Source organism: Pseudorasbora parva, chromosome 24, assembly GCF_024679245.1.
Source record: "Pseudorasbora parva isolate DD20220531a chromosome 24, ASM2467924v1, whole genome shotgun sequence".
Taxonomy (NCBI): Eukaryota; Metazoa; Chordata; class Actinopteri; order Cypriniformes; family Gobionidae; genus Pseudorasbora; species Pseudorasbora parva.
The window spans coordinates 35,736,925-35,746,981 of record NC_090195.1 but is presented as its reverse complement, the minus strand read 5'-3'; positions in this window follow the sequence as shown (position 1 = coordinate 35,746,981).

The window sequence follows — 10,057 nt, the reverse complement described above, 5'->3', positions numbered from 1 at the left end:
CAGGCCAGTGATGGCAAAATACAGGGAGTTACAAAATCCATATAATAAATAAAGCAGAAGAATGTATTACTCTTTCAAAGTCTGCATATGTTAAAGTTTTAACTTTAACAAGTGCAGATTAATAAAACAAACATGAATCCCCAAATTAATTTGCTCGTCCATTTTTAAATTGTTATCAGTCAAAACTCCAAAATCTCTTACTGAAGATTCAGAGTATAGTGCCAATGGACAAGAGGCTACAAGAGCTTGAGTGTAATTATTAGAGTGGCCGAAAACAATAACCTCCGTTTTATCTGCATTTAATTTTAAAACATTGTCTGGTACATAGTGTTGTATTTTACATCAGCCGTCCCCACGCCATCACTGCCTCTAAGAGGTCAAATTACACAGTATGGCGTGCGATACACGCAAGAGATCACTTCCGCCGCTTGTACTCTATTGAGATACGCTGTGTCTTGTACAAACCCGATTCCAAAAAAGTTGGTACACTGTACAAATTGTGAATAAAAAAGGAATGCAATAATTTACAAATCTCAAAATTATATTTTTTTTCATAAAAGAATATAGATAACATCAAATGTTGAAAGTGAGACATTTTGAAATGTCATGCCAAATATTGGCTCATTTTGGATTTTGTGAGAGCTACACACTCCAAAAAAGGTGGAACAGGTAGCAATAAGAGGCTGGAAGAGTTAAATATACATATAAGGAACAGCTGGATCACCAATTTGCAACTTATTAGGTCAATTGGCAACATGATTGGGTATAAAAAGAGCCTCTCGGAGTGGCAGAGCCTCTCAGAAGTCAAGATGGGCAGAGGATCACCAATTCCCCCAATGCTGCGGCGAACAATAGAGGAGCAATATCAGAAAGGAGTTTCTCAGAGAAAAACTGCAAAGAGTTTGAGGTTATCATCATCTGCAGTGAATAATATCATCCAAAGATGGTCAAAACCAAACTGGATGCCCGTGATCTTCAGCCCTGAGACGGCACTGCATCACATACAGGAACGCTACTGTAATGAAGATCACAACATGGGCTCAGGAGTACTTCCAGAAAACATTGGTGAACACAATCCACCGTGCCATTCGCCGTCGCCGGCTGAAACTCTATAGGTCAAAAAAGAAGCCATATCTAAACATGATCCAGAAGCGCAGGCGTTTCCTCTGGGCCAAGGCTCATTTAAAATTAACTGTGGCAAAGTGGAAAACTCTTCTGTGGTCGGACGAATCACCATTTGAAGTTCTTTTTGGAAACCTGGGACACCATCCGGACTAAAGAGGACAAGGACAACCCAAGTATTCTCAGCGCTCAGTTCAGAAGCTGCATCTCTGATGGGGTTCATGAGCGTGTGTGGCATGGGCAGCTTACACATCTGGAAAGGCCATCAATGCTGAAAGGTTTATCCAAGTTCTAGAACAACATATGCTCCATCCAGACGGCGTCTCTTTCAGGGAAGACCTTGCATTCTCCAACATGACAATGCCAGAGCACACACTGCATCAATTACAACATCATGGCTGTGTAGAAGAAGGATCCGGCACTGAAATGGCCAGCCTGCAGTCCAGATCTTTCACCATTAGAAAACATTTGGCGCATCATAAAGAGGAAGATGCGACAAAGAAGACCTAAGACAGTTGAGCAACTAGAAGCCTGTATTAGACAAGAATTGGACAACATTCCTATTCCTGAACTTGAGCAATTCGTCTCCTCAGTCCCCAGACGTTTGCAGACTGATATAAAAAGAAGAGGGGATGACACACAGGGGGAAACATGGCCTTGGCACAACTTTTTTGAGATGTGTTGAGCCAAGACATTTAAAATCAACTTATTTTTCCCTTAAAATGATACATTTGCTCAGTTTGAACATTTGATATGTCATCTATGTTGTATTTATGTTGCATTCTGTTTTGTACAGTGTCACAACATTTTTGGAATCTGGTTTGTATATTATTATTGTATATATCGTAACCCCTGCCAGATTATCCACCCCCCCCCCCCCCCCCCCATTATGCAGAGGTGAAAAGTAACAAATTGCATTTACTCGCGTTACTGTAATTGAGCAGTTATTCTGTAGCCTGGATGCCAGCCGAACTTAGCCCCGCCCACAACATTTTTAGGTCGGGCGGTTCAGTCTGGCCTCACTCCATAGAGGAGTAATTATCCCCAAACAGAAACTGACCAATGAGATCATCAGGGCGGGCTTTAGACGATGACAGACAGATGATCAACAGAAACTGACCAATGAGATCATCAGGGCGGGCTTTAGACGATGACGGACAGATGATCAACAGAAATTGACCAATGAGATCATCAGGGCGGGCTTTAGCCGATGACGGACAGATGATCAACAGTAACTGACCAATGAGATCATCAGGGCGGGCTTTAGCCGATGACGGACAGATGATCAACAGTAACTGACCAATGAGATCATCAGGGCGGGCTTTAGCCGATGACGGACAGATGATCAACAGAAACTGACCAATGAGATCATCAGGGCGGGTTTTAGCCGATGACGGACAGATGATCAACAGTAACTGACCAATGAGATCATCAGGGCGGGCTTTAGCCGATGACGGACAGATGATCAACAGTAACTGACCAATGAGATCATCAGGGCGGGCTTTAGCCGATGACGGACAGATGATCAACAGAAACTGACCAATGAGATCATCAGGGCGGGCTTTAGCCGATGATGGACAGATGATCAACAGAAACTGACCAATGAGATCATCAGGGCGGGCTTTAGCCGATGACGGACAGATGATCAACAGTAACTGACCAATGAGATCATCAGGGCGGGCTTTAGCCGATGACGGACAGATGATCAACAGAAACTGACCAATGAGATCATCAGGGCGGGCTTTAGCCGATGATGGACAGATGATCAACAGAAACTGACCAATGAGATCATCAGGGCGGGCTTTAGCCGATGACGGACAGATGATCAACAGAAACTGACCAATGAGATCATCAGGGCGGGCTTTAGCCGATGACGGACAGATGATCAACAGAAACTGACCAATGAGATCATCAGGGCGGGCTTTAGCCGATGACGGACAGATGATCAACAGAAACTGACCAATGAGATCATCAGGGCGGGCTTTAGCCGATGACGGACAGATGATCAACAGAAACTGACCAATGAGATCATCAGGGCGGGCTTTAGCCGATGACGGACAGATGATCAACAGTAGCGTAATCATCACGTCATCAAAGGGGCTTGGATTATATTTGTTCTAATCCTAAACGGAGAGCTTGTTCGTATCTGCATCAGCTTCACTATTTCTCTCAGAAATGATGATCATGTTGGGTAAGTACTCTGTGTATCATTAAATTATGTTTTTTTTTTTTTTTTTTACAACAACAGCAAAGATTGTTTATTCCAGCGTGCGTGCAGAATATTAAAGCAGAAAACATTGCTATATGAATTTAGTTTATTAGACATGTTTTATTGAAATTAATAAACAAAACAAAAGAATGGTTTTAAGTTTGTTATAATAAAGCATTTGTTCAACCCCCCCAAAAAAGACCAATCATCTTCATTCATTTAACATCATTTTAACTAGTGCTAATAACCATAATTTAATAATAGGTACAGTTTATTTATTAAATAATTGTATAATACCGTGATGTTTTCTGAGATAGTTGTCATATCGTGAAAATCTCATTCTATCACAACCCTACAGGGGAGAGTCCCCCACGCCCACTGTTAAAAAAAGGAACTCAGTAACTTTTAGTACATTTTAAATGAGTTACTTTTTACTTTTACTTGAGTACCTTTTTAGACCAGTAATTTTACTTGTACTTAAGTAAAGTTTAATTGAAGTAACAGTACTTTAACTTGACTAGAATATTTTGTTACTCTTTCCACCTCTGGAATTATGATTAGGGGCGGGGTTATGATGAGGGGGGAGTGGTAATGATTAGGGGGAGTTGTAATGATTAGGGGGAGTGGTAATGATTAGGGGGAGTGGTAATGATTAGGGGGAGTGGTATTATTAGGGGGAGTTGTAATGATTAGGGGGAGTGGTAATGATTAGGGGGAGTGGTAATGATTAGGGGGAGTGGTATTATTAGGGGGAGTGGTAATGATTAGGGGGAGTGGTAATGATTAGGGGGAGTGGTAATGATTAGGGGGAGTTGTAATGATTAGGGGGAGTGGTAATGATTAGGGGGAGTGGTAATGATTAGGGGGAGTGGTATTATTAGGGGGAGTGGTAATGATTAGGGGGAGTGGTATTATTAGGGGGAGTGGTAATGATTAGGGGGAGTGGTATTATTAGGGGGAGTGGTAATGATTAGGGGGAGTTGTAATGATTAGGGGGAGTGGTAATGATTAGGGGGAGTGGTATTATTAGGGGGAGTGGTAATGATTAGGGGGAGTGGTATTATTAGGGGGAGTGGTATTATTAGGGGGAGTGGTATTATTAGGGGGAGTGGTAATGATTAGGGGGAGTGGTAATGATTAGGGGGAGTGGTAATGATTAGGGGCGTGGTAATGATTAGGGGCGTGGTTATGATGAGGGGGGAGTGGTAATGATTAGGGGGAGTGGTAATGATTAGGGGCGGGGTTATGATGAGGGGGGAGTGGTAATGATTAGGGGGAGTGGTAATGATGAGGGGCGGGGTTATGCTGAGGGGGGAGGGGTAATGATTAGGTGGAGTGGTAATGATTAGGGGGAGTGGTAATGATTAGGGGCGGGGTTATGATTAGGGGGAGTGGTAATGATTAGGGGGAGTGGTATTATTAGGGGGAGTGGTAATAATTAGGGGCGTGGTTATGATTAGGGGGGAGTGGTAATGATTAGGGGCGGGGTTATGATTAGGGGAGGGTTAGGGAATATGGGTGGAGTTAGGATTAAGCAGTCAGGTAGCGACTTCAACAAAGGGGGTGATAATTTGGCAGGGGGTTTAAATTCAACACAACACCGGCTCCAAACTCTGGTCGGGCCAATCACATCGTGTATAGAGTCGGTGGGCGGAGCTTGCGTTTGCGTGCTACTAGTAAACACAGAAGCTGGCGAACGGTGGTCTGTCGAATCAGCTTTGACCGCGACTCTGGAAGACTTGGAGTTAGGATTTTCTCTGAGAAGAGAACAAAGAACAGCACTAAAGTCATTCTGAAGAAGGGAAGATGTGTTCGGAGTTTAGCCGACCGGATACGGCGAATGTTTAATCTGTCAGCTAACGTTAGCTCCACTTCACGTTGCTCTGGTTGGTGTAGCGCTATCCTATCGCGTGCAGAGGGAGTTTGACAGACAGCCGTTTATCCGCCCCTCAGATTGAGCCGTCAATGGAGAGTTTCCAGACCAAACATCTGGATGTGGCTCTGGCTTGTCAGGCTAGGAAAAGACAACATTCCTGTGCATTACTAAAGAGTCTGAGGAGGAGAAGGAGAAGGAAATGAAGTACGGAGGGAGGGAACTGAAGAAAAAGGAGAAAAAAAGAATCCAGGAAGAGTCTTGAATAACCAGACTGCTCTCTAGTGGATTTTGTTGGACAAACGTTGCACTTAAGAATCCAATCTAATGTAATTTGACAGCAGGGAGAGAGCAGCCTGATCGGTCACTGATGGCACGGCTGCCTGTCATTTGTCTTCTGTCAGTGTGTGTGTGTGTGTGTGTGTGTGTGTGTGTGTGTGTGTGTGTGTGTGTGTGTGTGTGTGTGTGTGTGTGTGTGTGTGTGTGTGTGTGTGTGTGTGTGTGTGTGTGTGTGTGTGTGTGTGTGTGCCCTTGTTTATATTTCATTGTGGGGACCAAATGTCCCCATTAGGATAGTAAAACCTGAGATCACCAGCCAGCGGTCCCCACTTTTCAAAAGGCTTATAAATCACACAGGAGGAGTTTTTTTGAGAAAGCAAAAATGCAGAATGTTTCCTGTGATGGGTAGGTTTAGGGGCTGTGTGTGTGCGTGCGTGCGTGCGTGCGTGTGTGTGTGTGCCTTTTGTCATGCTGTCTTCCATCTGAGAGCTTTACAGCATGACTTCTGAAAAGTGTTATTTGTTGACTGCCTTTCAGACGATATGAGCCATACTGAGATATTCATACTAATAATAATGTCGCCAACAGTACATATTTTTTAAATTGGGATTTAGTCATGTAGTGTTAGTTACAGGCCAATATAATCTGATTTTGGACACAAAAGGCCTGTTTATATGAAGAATGATAATGCATAAATATAATTATCTCGTCTGCTGTTTTAAAGTCCTCATGAAAGGGAAGTGCTGGTCTTTTCTCCTTTATTGTGCCGTATGTTGAGTGAAACACTTCTCAAACATGGTAGATATCACCATAAATAACCTGGAAATACACCACAGTTGTCTTTTTTTTTTTTTGAACAATTCAGACATTCATTAATAAATAATATCTGCATATAATATTACCAGACAGAGTCTAAAAGCATGATGTCTAATGTGTAAAATGGTTATTTTTCATATAACTACAGTGGGGAATGTGGGTAAAGTGGGCCACTTTTTGTTAAACGGGTAATTTAGATGATTTAATCTTAAATTGAAGACCAGTGTTATTCTCTGAATGTGTAAACCCATTGAGCACAGAACAAGTGAGCTTAAACGGCCCACTTTACCCACATTCACCCATATATGATTTCAGGCATGACACTAATTACTGATTCATGGTGAAGAGTGAAGAGTGAAGACTAAATCTCATAAACTACGGTCCTGCTCAAAGGATCTTTTGGTTTAGCCCAATTTCTGCATTATGATGTTTGTTTCTGCATTTATTAGAGTGTTTGGATAATAATACAGACTTTAAAAGTGTATTTCCTCCTGTAAGCTGTAATATTCAGTTGTGGCCGCTAGAGGTCTGTGTTGCTCTAGTTAGACACCGACTCTTCATTTCTCCTTCAGGCTTCATCTGTCCGAGCGGATTCACAACCAAATACAAAACTGCACATGAACACTGCTGCTTAGAAATAATAGCCTAATTTAATTTTTATTTATTTTTATTATTTTTATTATATATATATATATGATTCCCATGGAGCAGCCTTCATTTTTAAAGGCGTAACAAAACAGCTGTTTGTGTCTATGTGAAATATTAATAATACAGCTGATTCTGTGCCTGCAGAGTTCCACGGATTTCCGAAGATTAGTTCCCTTTTATGAGACAGACAGACAGACAGACAAACAGACAGACAGACAGGCACACAGACAGACAGACAGGCACACAGACAGACGGACAGACAGGCACACAGACAGACAGACAGACAGGCACACAGACAGACAGACAGGCACACAGACAGACGGACAGACAGGCACACAGACAGACGGACAGACAGGCACACAGGCACACAGACAGCCAGACAGATAGACAGACAGACAGGCACACAGACAGCCAGACAGATAGACAGACAGACAGGCACACAGACAGCCAGACAGATAGACAGACAGACAGACAGCCAGACAGATAGACAGACAGACAGGCACACAGACAGCCAGACAGATAGACAGACAGACAGGCACACAGGCACACAGACAGATAGACAGACAGACAGGCACACAGACAGACAGGCACACAGGCACATAGACAGACAGACAGACAGATAGACAGACAGACAGGCACACAGGCACACAGACAGACAGGCACACAGACAGACAGGCACACAGACAGACAGACAGACAGGCGCACAGACAGACAGGCACACAGAAAGACAGGCACACAGACAGACAGACAGACAGACAGGCACACAGATAGATAGATAGACAGACAGACAGACAGGCACACAGATAGACAGACAGACAGAAACACAGACAGGCACACAGGCAGACAGACAGACAGACAGACACAGGCACACAGACAGACAGACAGACAGACAGACAGGCACACAGACAGACAGACAGACAGGCACACAGATATACAGACAGACAGACAGGCAGACAGACAGACAGACAGACAGACACATACAGGCACACAGACAGACAGGCACACAGATAGACAGACAGACTGACAGACTGACAGACAGGCACACAGACAAACAGACAGACAGACAGACTGACAGACAGACAGGCACACAGATAGACAGGCAGACAGAAACACAGACAGGCACACAGGCAGACAGACAGACAGACACAGACACACAGACAGCCAGACAGACAGGCACACAGACAGACAGACAGACAGACAGGCTCACAAACAGACAGACAGAAAGGCACACAGACAGACAGACAGACAGGCACACAAACAGACAGACAGAAAGGCAGACAGACAGGCACACAAACAGACAGACAGAAAGGCACACAGACAGACAGGCACAGACAGACAGACAGGCACACAGAAAGACAGGCACACAGACAGACAGACAGACAGGCACACAGAAAGACAGACAGGCAGACAGACAGACTGAAAGGCACACAGATAGACAGGCACACAGACAGACAGACAGACAGACAGACTGACTGACAGACAGACAGACAGGCACACAAACAGACAGACAGAAAGGCACACAGACAGAGAGACACACAGATAGACAGGCACACAGACAGACAGACAGGCACACAGGCAGACAGACAGAAAGGCACACAGATAGACAGGCACACAGATAGACAGACAGGCACACAGACAGACAGACAGACAGACAGACAGGCACACAAACAGACAGACTGACAGGCACACAGATAGACAGGCACACAGACAGACAGACAGGCACACAGACAGACAGACAGGCACACACACAGACAGACAGAAAGGCACAGACAGACAGACAGACAGACAGGCACACAGAAAGACAGGCACACAGACAGACAGACAGGCACACAGAAAGACAGACAGGCAGACAGACAGACTGACAGGCACACAGACAGACAGACTGACAGACAGGCACACAGACAGACAGACAGGCACACAGACAGACACACAGACAGACAGGCACACACAGACAGACACACAGACAGACACACAGACAGACAGGCACACACAGACAGGCACACAGACAGACAGGCACACAGGCACATAGACAGACAGACAGACAGATAGACAGACAGACAGGCACACAGGCACACAGACAGACAGGCACACAGACAGACAGGCACACAGACAGACAGGCACACAGACAGACAGACAGACAGGCGCACAGACAGACAGGCACACAGAAAGACAGGCACACAGACAGACAGACAGACAGACAGGCACACAGATAGATAGATAGACAGACAGACAGACAGGCACACAGATAGACAGACAGACAGAAACACAGACAGGCACACAGGCAGACAGACAGACAGACAGACACAGGCACACAGACAGACAGACAGACAGACAGACAGGCACACAGACAGACAGACAGACAGGCACACAGATATACAGACAGACAGACAGGCAGACAGACAGACAGACAGACAGACACATACAGGCACACAGACAGACAGGCACACAGATAGACAGACAGACTGACAGACTGACAGACAGGCACACAGACAAACAGACAGACAGACAGACTGACAGACAGACAGGCACACAGATAGACAGGCAGACAGAAACACAGACAGGCACACAGGCAGACAGACAGACAGACACAGACACACAGACAGCCAGACAGACAGGCACACAGACAGACAGACAGACAGACAGGCTCACAAACAGACAGACAGAAAGGCACACAGACAGACAGACAGACAGGCACACAAACAGACAGACAGAAAGGCAGACAGACAGGCACACAAACAGACAGACAGAAAGGCACACAGACAGACAGGCACAGACAGACAGACAGGCACACAGAAAGACAGGCACACAGACAGACAGACAGACAGGCACACAGAAAGACAGACAGGCAGACAGACAGACTGAAAGGCACACAGATAGACAGGCACACAGACAGACAGACAGACAGACAGACTGACTGACAGACAGACAGACAGGCACACAAACAGACAGACAGAAAGGCACACAGACAGAGAGACACACAGATAGACAGGCACACAGACAGACAGACAGGCACACAGGCAGACAGACAGAAAGGCACACAGATAGACAGGCACACAGATAGACAGACAGGCACACAGACAGACAGACAGACAGACAGACAGGCACACAAA